Source organism: Giraffa tippelskirchi, chromosome 4, assembly GCF_054371585.1.
Source record: "Giraffa tippelskirchi isolate mGirTip1 chromosome 4, T2T-mGirTip1v1.2.pri, whole genome shotgun sequence".
In the NCBI taxonomy this organism is placed as follows: Eukaryota; Metazoa; Chordata; class Mammalia; order Artiodactyla; family Giraffidae; genus Giraffa; species Giraffa tippelskirchi.
In genome coordinates this window covers 208,995,994-209,014,520 of record NC_137278.1, presented here as the reverse complement: position 1 = coordinate 209,014,520, position 18,527 = coordinate 208,995,994, and the positions used below count along the sequence as shown (strand labels likewise).

The window sequence follows — 18,527 nt, the reverse complement described above, 5'->3', positions numbered from 1 at the left end:
TGACAACCGTTCGCCCAGCGGCCAGGAACCCAGGCCCTCACGGCCACACCTGACCAGCCTGTGTTCACTGACTCAAGGACTGGGTCTTGCACACTCGGGTGTCTGGGACTCCTTTGTAAAGCATATAAGTGTGCACAGGAACACGCACATGCATGCTCAAGGGCCCTGACTCTCCACTGCAGACAGTGTCAACTGTCCCAGCTGGCATTCAGAGAGACCCGGTTCACAGGGCACCCAAAGGCCCCCCTGGAGCTGGACATCTGACCCTTTGCTCTGGGACAGACCGGACTCGCCCAAGATCCTATCACGACTTTGCTGGACTCAAGCACTTTTGCTTTCATGGCTCCTTCCTCCGTAAATATTAAAAATTATATTTTATGACTGCATTGGTGTCAAGAAGAATATAACCCATGTTGAATTCATCATTATGTGTTCATTATTGCTATAGCCATTTTTTTCCCTTCTGATTAAAATTAAAACATATTTCTGAACCCTGGGCACCATGCTTGCCTGGACCATCACTCCGAGCACCCCTGACCACTCACTGAACGGTGCCCTCACCCAGAGAGGTGAGCTGGCCTCTCTTCCTGCATTTGGGACTTCCCTGCCACCCCTCCAGTGACCAGATCACCCTCCTCACTCTAGAATTCCTGCCTTAAGTCCTGCCCTGGATGAATGGCTTGTGAAGTCCCCACTAGACACCAAAAACCTTTCTACATTATTTTTAAAACATAAATATTGATCATGAGTAAGGCCCAGGATCGCAGCATGACTGAAGGCCCCAAGTCGGCGAGAACCAAGACCCCCCATTCCCACCCAGCTGAGTGCTGGGGTCCCCGATGGGGTGCCCTGGGTGCCACATTCCCCACCAAGAGATGAGACCACCAAATATGTGCTGGTGATACAAGGGGTGATTGGCAGGGTGTCCAGCAGGCCACCACCAGCCAGCTCTGGGCACCCACGCCCTCCAGTCCTCACACCCCCGTGTGGGGCCCAGCCTCTGGAGCCGGGGTAAGGAGGCTGGGCTTCTCAGCACCTCTCAGAAGGAGGCATTCGAAGCTCTCGCCACCCACCCCTCCTCTGGTGCCACCGTGCAGGGCCTGGGCCACGCTGCAGGGGAAGGCGGTGCAGGAGATGGTTAAAATTCTGCATCCTTTTTGCATCCGCCTCCAGAGGAAGCGCTGCTTTTTTTTTTTCCTCTCTCTCTCTCTCAAGCAGAAGGAGGAAAAAAAAAAAAAGCTGAGAGCAGCAATTTGCAGGCCTTGGGATGTTTTTCTCCTTGACAGCCCTGGGGCCCCGCCTCGCTGGGCCTTCCTCCGGCCAGAGCGGCCACAGCGCGGTCTGCAGCGACTGGCCGGCCCCGTGCATGCGCGGCCTCCCCGCGGAGCTGGGCCGGCAGGACGGGCGGGCTGGAGGGAGGCAGCGATGCCTGGCACTGCCCGGCTTTGTGGCCGCGTCCTCTGCCTGCCTCCCCTCCGCCCACCCCGGGCCTGCTCTGGGCTGGCTGCGCCACCCGCGGCCCGCTGGTGGGCCACCCTGTGCCCACCCGGGGGTCCCTCACCTTCTGGACCCCGGCCTCCAGGCTTCGGGTCCTGCTGGCGCCCAGGGTGCCCAGCCACGTCCTCAGCGCTGCTGCTGCTCACCCCACCCGGCTGCCCACGCTCGGCGGCGAGCCTGGCACGGTGCCAAGCTGCCTGGGAGCCCGGCCCGGGCTGGGGAACTTTCCTGTGAGGGTGTGTGTGTGGGGAGAGGCGGGGGTGCGGTGGTGCCAGGGGACAGAGAGGCCCAGATGCCCGCCGGCCGCCCCCCATCCCCGGCCCCCAGCCCCCGGGCCCCTGTCTCCCGAGTCCCATAAAGGCACAGACAACACGGGCGGTTTAGTCAAAACAGTCATGTGCAGGAGCCGGCAAACAAACAAAAGCCCTTATTTATTTATTTAGTTCACACACTCAGATGAGGAGACGCCTTTTGTGCACGTAATTTCACACACACCAGAAAGGGGGCGATGCCACCATGCTCCCCGCAGCCCAGGGCCCGCCCGGAGAGCCCGCCTGGCCGGAGGAATAATTGCTTTGCCTGGACTGGGCATTTCCATATTTAAATTGGGCAGCAGCGTATGATTAATTAAGAAGGAAAAAAGGCAAAAAGGGAAGAAAAGCAGTGGGGGTGGGGAGCCGGACGTTCTGGGCGGCACGACGTGCCAAGGTGCCCGTGGCGGCTTAACTCCTCCCATGCCAGGCCAGGCCCGGTGCGGAGGCGGCTGCAGCAGGCGGCGGGAAGGGGTCCCGACCTGGGGTGGGGGCACGCCCTTGGCTGCCTTCAAGCCGCCCCAGCTTCAAAGGCGGCCCGGGGAACATCCTCTTCCCCATTTTCTCCTTCCGAGCAGCTTGGCTCTGTGCCAGTGGTGGGGAGAGATGCCCTAAAACCCCCATCAGGGCACTGGCCTGTGGAGAGCTCTGGGACCACTTGTCCTTTGCCATCGACACCCTGATCCTCCCTACCGACATGCAGGCTGCAATGAGGCCCTGCCCACCGTGAACCCCCCCAGATCCCTCCACACTCATATGAGCCCCCTGCCCAGGGCTGCCCCAAGGCCCTTCTGTCCCCTTCCGCAGTGGCCTGTTCTGAGAATGGGGCGGGAAGCCTCACCACCCTTCTGGAAAGAATTGAGAACTATGTCTGAGAGCTGAGAAAGACCACATTCCTGGAAGCAGGTGGTGGGCCCCCTGGAGCCCTGGGTTTAAGGTCCAGCCATCACCAAGGTTCAGCCCTGCCCCTTGCTAGCTGTATGGATTTGGGCAAGTTATGTGGCCTGTCTGGGCCTCCGTTTGCCCATCTGTAAAATGGGGATGATAGCAGTGCCCACTGTGCCTGCCCCACAGGGCTGAGGAAGAGGAAAGGTAGCTCCCAAATTGGCACAGAAGCTGCCAGAGTCCCCAGACCCTCTGCCCTTGAGGTGAACAGAGCCTGGAGCTGGGGCAGCCTCGGGAAGGAAGCTCCTCAGCCCAGGAACAAATCCAGAAGTCTGAATACACTCTGCAAGTGATGAAGTTAAAGGCCTGGAGCTGGGAGAGCAGCTGGGTTATCCAGGTGGGGACGAGCTGATGACAGACTCCTTCCCAGCTACGATCAGAGAAAGCAACACGCCACTCTCTCTGAAGGTGAAGGAAGGGGCCACGAGCCAAGGAATGTGGGCACCTCTAGAAGCTGGAAGAGTCCAGGACACAGATTCTCCTCCAGAGCCTCCAGAAGAAGGCAGTCCTGCCCCCACCTGATTTGAGGCCCGTGAGACACTGCAGACTTCCAGCCTCCATAACCTCTGACCGCTTGAGCCATCAGATCAGTGGACTTTGTCACAGCAGCACCAGGAACCTGACGCCCCACCCTGCCCCCAGCATGCCCAGATGCCTCCAAAGGAGACCTTGGGGATGCAGCCCATTCACTGCACGCGGGGAGCTCTGCGGCACCGGGCAGCACTGGGCTGGGGTCAGCAGATCTCATCCCTGCGCTCAGAAGCCTTCGGGCGGGTGGCCAGTTGCCCTGAGAGCCCTCCTCGCCCGAGGGGCTGTAAGCTCACCTTCCAGTTCCCCCTCCTCCTCCTCCCGGTCACCACTTACTGCGCGTCACCCATGAGTGGGCACCTGGCTAAACCTTGTCTCACTCCGCCCCCAGCCTGACAGCCTCGGTGTTCTAGACAGCCTGGACCCCCAGATCCTCCCGGGAGTCTGCTGGGGAGAGGGACCGCTTCCTGCTTCATAACCATAGACGTGGCCTTCTCAGCACAGGCAGGCAGGAGGGCCCCGGGCCAGTGCCTCTGGCCTCGTCTGTAAAGGCGGGCCAGTTACAGCCCCTCATGGGGCAGCCGTGGACGTAGCAGCCAGTGCTGTGTGTCCTCACAACTGCCTGGTCAAGTCAGCTCCGGGGAGGACTGAGTTTCTCTCTAAAAGTCAAGAGAGGCCCAGCAGGCCGTCCTCTCAATACTGTTGCTGTGCAGGTTCTAGGGGCTGAGCCCCTGGCCAAGGTGGGATTTCAGACAACTTCCAAAGGCTTCTGGAACCTGAAAGTCTCTCCCAACAGCCTCTGATCCCTTAGGAAATAAGCCCTAACACGCACACAGACATTCCCCAAACAACATGCAAAACCGGAAATAATTGGGAATAACCAAAGTGTCCAATAATAAGGGGTTAGTTAAAGAGCTTTGGGGCTTCCCCAGGGGCTCAGTGGTAAAGAATCCCTCTGCCATCGCAGAAGACACAGGAGATGTGGGTTTGATCCCTGGGTCGGGAAGATCCCCTGGAGTAGAAATGGCAACCCACTCCAGTATTCATGCCTGGGAAATCCCATGGACAGAGGAGCCTGGCGGGCTACAGTCCATGGGCTCACAAAGGGTCGGACACAACCGAGTGACTGAGCCCATAAGGAGCTTCATCAATGGAATATTAAACAGTCATTTAAAATCAACCTGCAGAAAAGTATCTTCTGACTTGGGGAATGAGTTGTGATAAAATATTTAGTGAAACAAGCAAAAGACAAAATGATACATATAATCAGATGCTAGGATGCTCATTCTGCTTAAAATTATGTTTTATAGAAGACAGATGAAGTGTTCCCACTGGCTATTTCTGAGGGTGGTTTCACAGGTGATTGAAGACTTCTTTTCTTCTTTTATGAGGATTCAAAATGTTCTAAAATTAGCATGTAACATCAGTGATGGAAAAAAAAAAATCATTGCAGGAGAAGAGTCATGCTCCTTCAATAGAGCTGCCGGCAGGTCCTCCCCGGCCCTCGGCACGCGGCAGGAACACGTGCAGGGAGCCAGGCCAGCTTTCGGGGGGGGGCAGGGGGCGGTCTGCGGCCTCTGCCACACAGGGCCCCGCACTCAGCAAGGCCCTGCATTCCGAAGGTCCCGCACTTGCTTTAACGCTCTGCTGTCACCGTCCTGAAACTCTTAATACTTTTAAATTTTAATTTTGCACTGGGTTTTGTACTGATGTTGGGCTTCCCTGGTGGCTCGGGAGGTAAAGAATCTGCCTGCAATGCAGGAGACCCAGGTTCAATCCCTGGGTCAGGAAGGTCCCCTGGAGAAGAGAATGGCAACCCACTCCAGTATTCCTGCCTGGAGAATCCCATGGACAGAGGAGCCTGGCAGGCTCCAGTCCACGGGGTGGCAAAGAGTCGGACATGACCTAGCGACTAACACTTTCACTTTCACTGCACCAATGTAGCCAGTCTCAGCGAGGAGCCCTGGGTCTCCAGACCTGGCCCTCGCGCTCCAGTCTCCCGCACACAGCAGCCGCTGTCTGTCCCCCACTTGTCTGATTTCCCACTCCGTGACCCCTTCGCTCCTGCTTCTCCTTGTGGCACATACTACTGGCAAAAATAGGAAACGGGGCTCTGTTTTGCAAAAACATACATCGAGCATGTTCAGTGCTTTCCCTGAAGACTGAAAATCAGCACCTTGCCAAGTTTTTAGGACCTTCTTTCCAGGTGTGTGTTTTCCCCAGGAAAACCAAATGCCTCAGACCCAGAACCACTGTTGCAGTCCTGTCCCCCTCTGGTCCTACCAGGGAAGGCTCCTAAGAGCCTTCTAGGAGGCTTCCTCTGACAGCTTCTATAGAAACATTGCCAGAGAGGTAGTGAGCGGCTCATTCCTGGGGGCATTCAACAAAGACGGCACAGCCAGCAGCAGGAGCATTGCAGGAAACAGCTTCTCTGGATAGCAAGTTAGCTGAGAGAGGCTCATCCTGGTGTTACAATTGCACAGGGCACCCTGCGGCTTCCCAAGGCAGGGCCCATATCAGACTCACTGCTCGACCCCCTGCATTCAGCACAGGGCTATAAACACAAGGGAGTGGCTCGGTGATGGTTTCTTTAGGGGTAAGAAAAGAAACACAAAAAGTGGGTAGAGGCAAGCAGTTGAGAGTTGATATAAGATTTGAGAAGCTGCCCCAGAAGTAGGTGCCGTGTTAGAGAAGCAGGAAGCCACAGTCCACCTCAAATAACAGCAGCTACATTTACCGGGTGCCTCCGAGTGCTGGAGCCACGCTGAGCAGTCACACAGCTGTCACAACTCTCCCAGGACTCCACTAAATCAGAACTGCTATTTAGCCCATTTTATGAGTGAGGAAGTTGAGGCTCAGAGAGGTGAGATGACTGGCCCAGGGCCATTCAGCCAGCACAAGACAAAGGTCTGAGTGCAGGCCTGCCTCACAGAAGAGCTGACCCTTTGTTGCAACAATAAACCCAGGCTTTCTTAACCATTAGCAGCAGCAGCTTAATTGCCTGGGATGTAAAAAAGTTCAAGTTCAGGTTCACTTTCTGCATCCTGCCTCTCCTTCCTCACTTGCAGAGCACCAGGAGCACAGCTTGAGTGGACAGGCAGGTTGCCCAGAGGATTTGGGGCCAGGGTAAACTGGGTACTTCGGTTTAGGAAGATTTTAACTTCAGAACAGCTCAATTAATCAGATCAGGTCTTAAAGAGACAAACCAGCTTCAGCCACCTGAATGACTCAGTATATGGAGGTGATTCCTTCGAGATGAGAAGTAAATGAGGCACAAACTCCCCCCTCCCTGCACCCCAGATCTACAGGACTTCCTTGCCATAGCTTGGGCTGAGGCTGGGGTCTCTAAGAAACCTGTCCCAAGCTTTAACACTAAACAGCTCACGGGAACACAGGGGCTGCAACCCAGGGGGCCACGGGCTGGCTTCACCACAGGGATGCGTTTCCTCTGCCCTGCATTTGGGGGTTTCAAATTCTGGGCATCCTGTGCACAAATCTAGATTTCGTCCCCCGAAGAGCCAGAAGCTCTGGAATGCTAGGCTTTAACCCGCTGGGCAGCAAGTGACCAGAGCTGACGCAAGGCCTCCTCTTAGGGCAGGCCTGGACTCTCTGTTCCCACTGTCCCCCAAACTTTGCACTGCACCCCACCTGATCCCTGTAGACTGTACACTCAAGGCCCCTGCTGGAATGTCCAGGGTGCCAAGGAGGGTGACCGGTCCAGCCCCCAGTGGGCCCAGGCCTTTTCCATTCATGGCCTTCTGTTGAGGGGACACTGGGGTCCAGGTGTCCTGGGGATGGAAGTGACCTTAGCCATGGCCTCTGGAAGGTTGGGAACTGGCCCACGGGCAAAAGCGGGCCTAGCCAGGCATTCCCTGCTGGGGTTTGGGGGATCTGGCCTGGGACAGGGGGAAATGGGGGTTAATCAACCTCAGAGCCTCAGAGGCCAGGGCACTGCTCACGGGGTCCAGGACACTCTGCCACCACCCACACTGTAGGTGCCCCCCAGGGATCAGGCCACTCACAGGAGGCCTCATCTCAGGCAAACAGAGGAGGAAGATGCAGAAAAATTGGCCAGAGGGGGCCTAGGCCTGTGGGCAGAGGCCAGTGGGGACACAGTGTCCCCAGCCCTGCTTCCCAGGGACAAGGCCCCACAGGGCCCAGGCCGCCCCCCTCCCCTCAGGCCCTTACCACGCTGCTAGGTTGTGTCCCCCAAACGTACCACCACGCTTGGCACTGACGCTGCCTTGGCACAGCAGCCTCTCCGGGGCAGAGCACAGGGGGCAGCTGGTGGCGGCTGGGGTCCAGCTCCAGAGGGTCACCCCAGAGGGCCACAGGGAGGCAGCTCAGGCAGGGGGGAGGATCAGAAGCCCCCCAGGACCCCCTGGCATGGCAGTGGCTGGGGTCAACAGGGCAGGGGTCCAGGGCTGCGTCCCCCTGGCTGCAGGGGTCTCTCACCCCACAGGCCCTGACCCGCTTGCAGCCCCCGGCTGGCCGGGCCTGCGGGGGTGCTTAACACCTGAAAGCTGGAGCGGCACGGTGCCCCCTCCTTCCACTCCAGCCAACGCGGGTGGGGGGCGTGCAAGACCGCAGGGCAGAGAAAACCAGAGCGAGCTTCTGTCCCCTTTAAGAGCCCTGATGGCCGCCGCCCAGACCCAGCGGCCGAGGTGCGGGGGGACGAAAATGTCGGGAAAGATTCCCTTCCGAACTTCCCGAGTCTTTGTTCGCAAGGCCGGGGCGGGCGGCTTCGCTGGGCGGAGGGCCGCGGGCTCAGCCGTGCGCTCCATGGCGGCCACGGTCACGGCGGCGCCCCCCGCGCCCGCGCCCGCCCCCCAGGCGCCCCCTCCCGGCCCGATCCCCGGCCCCGAACCCCGGCCCAGCCCCGGACCCCGGCGGCCGCGGGGGGCGCCGAGGGCGAGGGCGGCAGAGCAGGGCGCCGCTTACCAGGTCATCCCCGGGTGCCCCGCGGTCCCCGCCGGAGTCAAGTTCACGTCCGGCTTGCGCGCAGTCCGAGGTCCGGGCGCGGCCGGGCCAAGCGAGGCCGCGAGAGGCCGCCGGCCCCGGGGCATGCCGCACCCAGCCCCGCGGCGCCGCTGTCACCCCGGTCCCGCGACCCCAACTTTGCGCACAGTCGCGGAGCTGGAAGTTTCCGGGCTTCGCGGGGCGCTGGGCTGGGTTTCAGCAGCGTCGTCTGAGCTTGGCAACAAAGAGGGAACGCAGGCCTGGAGAGGAGAGGAAAGAAAGAAATACGATGGGGAGACGCCTGGCTACTCAGAAATCTCCAGGACCTGAAATTCCACCCAGAAGCTGTTTCTGGATGTTTTTTTCTTAAGTGGTAAACAACCACCCCCAGCTCAGGGCGGGGCTGTTTCCAGGGCCCCTGGTGCCACGGCTGAGGCACCTTCCTCGGGCACCTGCGTGTTTTATAACCCACGCCAGTGCATCTTGGGCAAATTTTTGGCAGGGGGTGGGGAGTGAGGTGGGCCCCAGATTTTCCTGGAGGGTGGTTGACCCCCGTGCAGCAGCGGCCAGCCTGGGTTCCGAGGGGCTCCCTCCTGCCTTGTCCCCCCAGCACACTAGCTTGGTCAGCCGCTGCAAGCAGGTCCCCTGTGTTTCTGTCTGAGAGCAAGGGGACAGCTGGGACCCCGGTGTCCAGAGAGGACCTGGGATCCATACAGGGTCCGGGTCCGGCCCACCTACCTGCCCCGCGGCCGCATGTGCGGTGAGTGTAGGACCCAGTCTTTGCCCTCTGGGTAGCTGTCCTGGGCGAGGCAGGAGGGTTCACAGGCTGGCCCTCACCTGGAAGCTCAGGCTTCTTCTCAGGAGCTCCCTGGTTGCTGGCACCATTCTCTGCCCTTTGGGCTCTGCTTGGCAGGGTCCTGGGGACGTGTCTGGGGCTAGAGGAGGCAGCCGATGTCCCCGCGCTTGGGAACCTTCTGAGCGGCCAAGCCCACTCCGGTTAAGGGCCATGTGAGCCCTGGAATAGGAGCATCCGTTGTCACTCGGCCTTGGGATTCTCATGCCCTGTTTGCCAGTTTGTCTGTCTGTCTTTCCCGGCAAGACATGTTGATAGAGAAAACAGTCCCCAGCCTGCTATTCCAGAGCTCTGTGAGAGGCTGGGAGAATGGGGTAACTTGTTCGTTTAAAGAAAAATGGGCAAGGGGACTGTGGAGACAGGCTGGGGTTGGAGAGTGGGGAGTATGTTGTCTCTTATCCCAGGAAAGTGGGTGTTCCCGCCAAGTGTCAGAGAGCTTCTCCCCGCAGTGAGTATTTGCCCGCCACCCCCACCAGTGACTTCTCAAATGTGACCCTTTGCGGAGTCAGTCCTGGATGTCCACAAGCAGGTCACGGAAGAGCACATGGGGCCACCTGGTGGGTGCCGCCCATTCATCTGGAAACTTCAGAACCTGACAGAGGTGGCTGAGGCGGGCAGGTCAGCCTGGGGCTGCCCAGGGCGGTGTGTGAAGCAGGTGTTCAGAGTCTCGGGCATTTGTCAGCTTACGGACCTAGGCTGCCGGTTCACCCCCTGCAGTACCTGCAGTTTGCCTCATCTAGGGAAAAACCCACCCACCAATGAAGCCCAAGAGCCTTCCCCAGAAGCGGTGTTCTCACAGGACCAAGCATTTCTCCCCAAGACCTAGTTGGTCAGCTCCACGCTCCAGCAATGCACTGACGTTCCATCCAGCTCCGTGCAGATGCTGAGGTGCATCCTGCAGGAAGTATTTCTCATGGACACGAAAGCCACTCGCTCAGAGGCCAGGTCCTTTCTGGGAGTGAGGACAAGCTTCCTGTTCTTTCCCCGGCATCCTCACTGGGGACTCCACTCCTGAGCTGCAATCACTTTGCGTTTCCAAGACTGAAAAATGCACCCATAACTGCATGGCTTCCTGAAGCTTGAGCCCACCCATTTGCTTTCAAATATGTGATCACTGGTGGTCAGCTTGTTCCCAAAGGGGATGTCACCTTAGCTTTGCCAAAAACTGCCAATATATTGTTTATGGGTATGTAGCCTGCATGGTTATCTTCTATGCTCTGCTGTCCCTGTCTTAAATTTATTTTTTAATCAATTTTTAAAAATTTAAGTATAGTTGATTTACAATGCTGTGTCAATTTCTGCTGTACAGCAGAGGGACTCAGTTATACATATATATGTATATATAGACACGCATATATATATGTTCTTTTTTTTACATTCTTTTCCATTATGATTTATCAGGACCTCGTTGTTTTTAAAATTCGTAATCCTTTTTGAACAAGGGGCCTCGCATTTTCATTTTGCACTGGGTCCTGGGCTTTGCCTACTTTGCCTGTTGGCTAACAGGGTCATAAAGTTAAGGGCGAAAAAAAAAGATGATTTTTATATTTGTTTTATTAAATTTTGTATATAGAAATAATTTCAGATTCTATCTAAACAAGATAAAATATTTGAATGAAAGATCATTGTGTGTAGGAAAAAGTTCACCTTGAAGAGGCAGAAAATTGTTTCGGAAAATAGTGCAATTCTGAGAGTTGGAACCATCCACGTTCAGCCCCCAGCTCTGCCACGTGGGTACACGTACAACTCAGGGCCTCGGCTAGTGTGTGCCGGGGGTGACAGCTCCCGCCTGTGGAGTGTCTGAGGAGCCAGGATGGTGGGAGAGTTTGGCAGAATATCTGGCACATATCAGATACTCAATAAAAATACCCTGGATTGTCTGTTGTGTTATGTCATTTGACATGAAGGCTCAGGTGAAATTTGACTAGTTTTAATAAGAGTATATTTTGTCCCTTCTTGTTATAAAATTAACACAGATGACACTATGTGTGCGTGCACACGCACACACACACACACACACACACACACACAGAAAGGAAGCATGTCCCTCTTAATCCTTTTAATCAAAAGCCACCTTTGGCCACTCACACTACGGTTTATTTCTTTATTAGACATACAAACACATTTCGTTTTTTAAAACTTAGCTTCTATTGGAGAATAGTTCCTTTACAATGTTGTGTTAGTTTCTGCTGTACAGCAAAATGAATCAGCTATGTGTATACCTATATCCCCTCTTTTTTGGATTTCCTTCCCATCTAGGTCACCACAGAGCACTGAGTTCCCTGTGCTATACAGTTGGTTCTCATTAGTTACCTATTTTATACATAGTATCAGTAGTGTATAGTCCTATAGTGTAATAGTCAATGCTAATCTCCCGATTCATCCCATCCCCCTGCACTTCATTTAAAATTTTTTTTCTTTGACTCCATCGACTTGTTTTTAAATGGGAGCCTTGTGAGTCCCCGCAGAAGAATCCAAGCAGAACTAATGGCCCACACACTGAATTGAAACCAGCCTGAGTACCGTCCAGTGCAGCTTCACATACAGGTATGAACCCATAGTTTCTACTGCTACCTGCTCCCAAGGACTATAAATTGTAACATTTATGGTCACCAAGTGCCGAGTGATAAAAATTCTACATCACAAAATGTCCTCAACCTGCTGCTGCCTCATCTTTCCCATTTGTGACTTGGTTAAAAAAAAAAAAAAAAAAATTTTTTTTTAACAGTTTCAGGCTCTTATTTTCAATTTCCACAGTCTGTTGTCGAATCTGCTCAGTCGAAGAGGGGAAAGAAACCCATTCAATCAGGTCTCCTCCTCAGCACCTTTGTGAGGCCAGCTGGTTGGAGGGAAGAGGCCTGATAGGGGAGGGGATCCCTGCAGCTCTAAACTCGGGCAGAGCCCTGCGCTCAGAGGAGCTCATGTTCAGCTGCTCAGCCCAGCTGACCGGTCCACCAAAACTGCGGTAGATGGTAAATCGAACGATACCAAGAGCAGACAACAGGCACGAGAAAAACACAGCCCGTGACCCCCAAACCCATGCTGCATTAATGAGCTATTTGGTTCCCAGAAGCTCCTGGGAGCTGAAATTTAAAGGCAGTAGGAACCCAGGCATTGGATCAAATCTGAGCTGCCAGGGGCTACCAACAGGGTGACTCTGGGCAAGTCACTTCTCCATTCAGTGTCCCCCAACTTGGAGGGAGTGGGAGTGATAAACAATAGCCCCAGCCTCCTGGGGCCGCAGGGGCAGGAGACTGCAGCTCACTTGCTGGCACCGGGTCTGCCACCCCCTCGGCCCCTCTGCAGACCTCCCCGAGGAGGACCTCTGGTAGCAGGGACAGTGGCACTGGGGCAGAGACCAGAACCCCCACCTGCCCTTGCCCACGGTAGCAGGGAAGACTGGCACACTCGCAGCAGGGAGGGCTTGGAGTCACAGGTTCCTATCACTCCAAACAGGAAGGTCTGGCTTCCCGCTCACCCAGGCTGGCCCCCGGACCCTGCTTCTCCCTGCATGCGTAGTGCCCAGTGGGCATGGCAGCCCTCAAGAATAACCCAGCACAGAACCTGGGCCAAAGGGGTGGGGCAGAGAGCCCCACCCTCACGCTCCCATCGCCACTACTGCCTTCCAGGCAGTTCCCTTTCGCTGGACCCGGGCATAGTCACTGTTCGGTCCCAGAGCCCAGCCCCGTGTTCCTGGCCTGCTGCAGCTGGAAGAAGCGACAGGAGATGTATTTGTTTTTTATTTAATCTGTTTATAAAAAGAAAAGTGTTTGTTGTAGAAAATTTGGAAATATAGAAAAGCACAAAAAAGAAAACAAAAATTACCCATGAGATAATTACCAGGTACATTTTGTTGAAAGTCCTTCTGGTGTATTTCCAAACCACATATGTATATGTACTCCGTGTGTGTGTGTGTGTGTGTGTGTGTGTGTGTGTGTGTGTGTGTGTGTGTGTGTGTGTGTGTGTGTGTGTGTGTGTGTGTGTGTGTGTGTGTGTGTGTGTGTGTGTGTGTGTGTGTGTGTGTGTGTGTGTGTGTGTGTGTGTGTGTGTGTGATCACAGTATAGGTTATTTCAGAATCTTTTGGTTTAATATGCTTTGAGTGTTTATGTCATTAAATTTTATTCTTTCCAGAATTTGAAAAATAAAATTTAAATACCATTGATTTTTAAAAAATCAGCTTTACTGAGGTATAACTGCCATGCAATGAGATCCTTTTCACTTTACTGTTCAATGAGTTTTTACATCCCTCTAAGCACCATTACAATCAAGGAAGAAAATACCATCACCACAAAATGTCCCCTGGCAGGCAATCTTTGCCTCCTTGGGCCCAGGCAACCACAGATCTGAATTCTACCACTATAGATGTTTTACCTTTGTTTAATATAAATGGGATCACAGAGTGTGGACTCACACAGTCTCGTTGACATTCATCTATCAACATGTCTGTCAGCAGCTCACTCTGTTGATTGTTTTATTTTATATGCCCACCACAGCTTGTTTACCTGTTCTGCTGCTGCGGACAATTGAGTTGCTTCTGATGTTCTGGCTATCGTGAATAGAACTATTATGAATGCTTTTTTAACAATGTCACTGGCACAGGTTAAGGACCCATCACGTGGGCACAGCCTGTGTACTGCCTGGCTGGAGTACTCCTGAAAGCCGTGTAGTCATCCATCTTATCATTCTTGCCACTAATGCTGGATGTGAAAGTGAAAGTTGTTCAGTCGTGTCCGACTCTTTGTGACCCCATGGACTATACAGTCCATGGAATTCTCTAGGCCAGAATACTGGAGTAGGTAGCCTTTTCCTTCTCCAGGGGATCTTCCCAACCTAGGGATCCAACCCAGGTCTCCCACATTGCAGGCAGATTCTTTACCAGCCAAGCCACAGGGGAAGCCCTGCTGGACCTGTAATTTTCCTTCAAGTTTCTGCGGGACTTCCCTGGTGGTTAATGATCCACCTTCCAAAGCAGGGAACAGGGTTCGGTCCCTGATTGGGAACTAAGATCCCACATGTTAGCAGGGAAGCGAAGCCTGCAAGCTGCAACTACGGAGCCCCTGGGCTCTAGAGCCCGTTCTCTGCAACAAGAGAAGGCCATGTGCTGCAACGAAGACCCAGGGCAGCCAAAATAAAATAAAATAAAAGAATAAATTTTGCTACTATAAATAATGCTGCTGGGGGGCTTCCCTGCTGGGAACTGGTGGTTAGGACGCCACACTTCCACTGCAGAGGGCACCAGTTCAGCCTCTGATCAGGAACTAAGATCCAAAAGCAGCAAGGTGTGCCTGCCCCCCGGCCCCAAAATGCTACTGGAACATCTTTGTACTGACAGTTTCACGTGTGGCTGGTTTTTTCCTGAAGGTAAATTCCCAGAAGCAGGCATGTTAGGTCAAACAGTGTCCATGTTTTTAAGGCCCTCGCTGCATGAGGTCAGGACTTTTAGACGCGTTTGTATCCATCCCTCCCGCTCCCAATTTACTTCTCACATTAAGGATAGACAGCATGATCCCCACTGCTCAGATGGAAAAGCCGAGGGCTGGAGAAGTGATCAGCCAGAGGCCACGGAGCCCGTTAAGTACAAAGCCAGGAGGAAACCCAAGCCTCTGAGCTCTGCACTCTTCCAGGACCACTTCCTGCCTCCCTCTCACGCATTTGCCTGTGTCACAAACGCTCGGAATTTTCCCACACAGATTTCCATGAAACTCGAACTGTGAGCTGAGAGATGAAAGGCAGCCTTGTGTTAATTAGCCTGGCTTTGGTTTGGTTAGTCCACTGAGCCTGGGTGTGTGTGACTCTCCTGGGCTCATACGCCCGCACGTTGGCACACTCACATCCACGGACACTAGCAGCAGCCAGTCCAGACGATCTGGTCCCGATTCGCCTTCCAAACTGCTCCCAGAGCTGGGAGCCTCAGGTCTCCTGACTTCGCAGTTGTGGCACATTCTGGCACCGAATGGGGGGCGGGGGGCTGGCTTGGCTTCTGCACCTCTACTCGGCCAACTTGGCCCAAAGCACATCTGGTCATCTCCAAAATCAAATCTCTCCCAAGGACAACGATCAGGCTGCTAGGGTGATTCGAAAGAATGAGACATTCCCAAGATGACTGCTCCCAAAGAGATGCTGCGGCTGGTCTGGGGGACGCTGAGTCATGATGCTCATCTAGTGCCCAGCGGACAGGGTATGTGGAGGTGCTCTGTGAAGGGAGTCCTCGGTATTTGTAGAGGGTTCTCAGGCCACTCTTATGGACAGAGCTCACCACTGAAACTGAGGCATTGCTTGATTTCTTTTAGTCATTTGTTCTCTGTGTCTGACAGGGCTACACTCATTATCTTACTTCATCCTCAACAACCAAATATCGTTATTCCCATTTTACCGATGAGAAAACTAAGGCTCAGAGAGGTTAAGAAACTTACTTGAGGTCACACAGCAGTGCACATTCTGTGTGCCTGCTCTCTGTAGACATCAGGTCCCAGCCTTTCTTCTGAGTTAGAGAGGTCTAGTAGTGACTAGTAGGCCTCAAGAAACACACGTTTACCTGAAGATGGCTTGAGCACAACCCAAGATGATTCTCAAGTGCTTGGAAGATACAAATGGCTCAGCCTCCCCCTCCCGCCACCCCAATCCTGTTCAGGCTCCTGAGGGTTTTCCATCCCAGGACCACACCCTAGGCCCACCACAATGCTGAGTGGACTCCTAACACCCATTCTCACCCCCATTTAAGAATGTGGGTGTTGTGCCCTAAGTTGGGGCAAAAAATAATCACCTTCTTTCAGCCCTGGGTCTGAGGCCTCCTGGCTCTTGAAGCAAGGAGGCCTAAGAAGGCCGTTGTCCACGGGAGACGAAAGCAGGAAGGGAAGAGCCCGTTCTCTCAGAGAACATGTGTTTTCTGTTTACAGAGAGGCCTGTCCAGTTCCCATGCTTTGTTCTTTAATATGGAGCCAAAAAAAAAAAAAAATCAAATGTGCAGCTTCCTCTCTGAGGTACTTTTGGAGGCTGGAAAATCTGGATTGCTGCAGGCACGCCGTGCTGGGCCTCGAGCTGGCCAGGGCTGGGGCCTCGTGTCCCATCCGCTGCCAATGTCCAGCATCACGTGGCCTTTATATACCAACCCAGAAAGCCGCGTAGAAAACAAAATGCCCCCTCAGCGCCTCCTAGGAAGGGGATGTGTGGAGATGACGGAGGCAGGCAGCCCTCCTGTAGCTGGGGGTTTGGTTTCTTCAACAGAGTCTGGGTGTGTGTGTGTGTGTGTATGAACATCCTGGGTTGCTCTCACTCACACTTCCTGGCCTTGCACCACTGGCATGGCTGACCTGGTCCAACAAACAGACCATTCTGGAACCACTCGATTTTTCATACCCTCCTCTCAGACGCTGGGCAGTGGGTGTCTTTCCCAACACCTGAGGCAAACAGGTGGGTATTAACTTGGGAGGTCACTAGGCTCCTGGGGCAGAGCTGGTGAGTGCTGGGCACCTTCAGTGGGGCAAGATGGGCTTAGCTCTTAGCTCTGGGTCCACCTGCTGGGGATGAGGCGGCAGTGAGCTAAGGTAAGTTAAGAGCTGGCAGCCAGCTGTGGCCCCCACTCCTCAAGACTCAGGTTAGCACCAAGTGTAAGCCTGAGAGCCACAGCTGGGGATCGGGGCCCGGATGCAGACTGTGCCCCTTCTCCTGAGAGGCCTTGGACGAGCCTCCTCTCGGAGCTCGGCCCCTCATCTGTGAAAGGAGGTGACCAGCACTCAATGGAGCTGCTACGAAGGCACAAGGCCCAGGCCTGCCAGGCACTGCTTTTCAATAACCGGCAGCTGCTCTCATGACCGCGGGGCCTCCTATCTTAGAAGCGGCATTGCAAACTCAGCCTGGCTCACACGCCTGAGGTCGCGTCCCGGCCAGCGGGGCAGAGTCCAGCGGCGGCCGGAGGAAGTCGCCTGGCTGGGCCCGGCCGGCCGGCCGGCTCACTGCAGGTCCGGCGTCCAGGCCAGTCGTTCGCTCGGAAGGGCGGGCCCGGCCTGGCGCGCTTTGATCCGCCCGCGGCGCGCGTCCCTGGGGGGGGCCCCGCCGGCCCGACCCGCTTTGATCTCTGCCCCCCTCGGCAGCGCGGCCTCCTCCGTGGCCTCCGCGACCTGAGCACCTGAGGGCAGGCGGGGACACGGTTGAGGCGGACAGAAGGAAGCGCGCTCGAGCGCTCCTCAGGGAACCGCGCCCTTCCGTGGCTGGGCCTCGCAGCCTCAGCCTGACTAGCTACCCGCCCTTCCGTACCGCTCCGGAAGCCAGGACTTGCGCGACGGGCGGCGCGGACGCAGCGTGGCGGCGAGGGGGCGTGGCCTTACGTTCCCGGGGGCGGGGCCTGTGGCGCGGCCGGCTCCGGAAGCCCTGGCGAGGGCGCGGCCCGCTGGCTTAGAGGTCCGACGCAGCGGCGCAGCCGAGGGGGCGGGGCGGGGTCTGAGGGCGGGGTCTTTACGCTCCTGGGGGCGGGGCCTCCGCGGGAGCGTCGCCGAACAGCCTGGGCAGGGGCGTCGAGTCCCTGAGAAGCCGCCGAGGCCTGGGCGGGGCCACGCGCGGTCGTGGGCGGGGATTGGGCGGGGCCTCTTTCCTGGCGCTGCGCTAGTGGGTTGGTTTCCGCGTCCCGCCTCCTGCCTCTGGCTCGCTGCTTGGCCCCGTGTCCGAGGTGTTTCAGCTAAATTTTATCTTGTTCACACTCTCATTTACTTTAGGTTTTCACGTTTAAAAGTTTAGCAGTTTTCCTTCATTTTCTGTCTTGCCTAACCAGATAAACAAAACAACCAGACCCTAGGGAATTTGGAAAACCTGGGAGAATACAAATAAAAATGAGACCACTCAGAATCTCACAGCGCACTTTTTTATTCGTTTTTCGATGTTGTTGTTCAGTCGCTAAGTTGTGTTCGACTGTTATGAATATATATGTGAATATATTTTCACATAATCAGGGTAACACTGTGCATATACTTGTGGATGCCTTAACAATAATTGACTTTTTTTTCTTACTGTAAAGCCACATGTTTATTGCAGAAATAATTGGAAAATTGAAAAAACTACGGAGAAGAAAATAAAAATAACCTGAGATTCCACCACAGGAAATCACCACTATTCATATACCACAGGAGATCACCACTATTAATATGTTGGCATTTTTCCTGCCTCTTTACAGAATCACACATATGTTTGAAACAAAACTGGGACGGCACTGTGAACATTGTTTTGCAGTTTTCTCCTTTCATGCACGGCTGATTACAAGTGCCCTCACATCGTGCAGAGTGCTCATCTACACTGTTACTTGTAATGGCCGAGTGCTGTGTAGAGTGACCCGTGTTTTGTTTAACCTATATGCTCTGGTTAGACATTAATCCTTGCTTCCTTCTTCCTTTATGATGAGCATTCTTATGGTTAAATCTTTGTACACGTTCACAAAAATTCCTTA

At 54.7% G+C, this 18,527-nt stretch overlaps 1 protein-coding gene across 2 annotated transcripts in view; it reads right to left on the bottom strand.

Moving 5' to 3' along the window:
• LOC145546861 (uncharacterized) overlaps positions 1-8,563 on the bottom strand; it is a 63,282-nt gene extending 54,719 nt beyond the window's left edge. Inside the window, exon 1 of one of the 2 annotated variants that reach the window (XM_081594954.1) lies at positions 8,223-8,563. The gene's annotated coding sequence lies outside the window, so the exon portion shown is untranslated. Of the gene's footprint in view, positions 1-1,561; positions 1,626-8,222 lie in introns of those variants that run through there. The other variant, XM_081594953.1, reaches the window with a different exon arrangement.
• Positions 8,564-18,527: the final 9,964 nt, after the last annotated feature.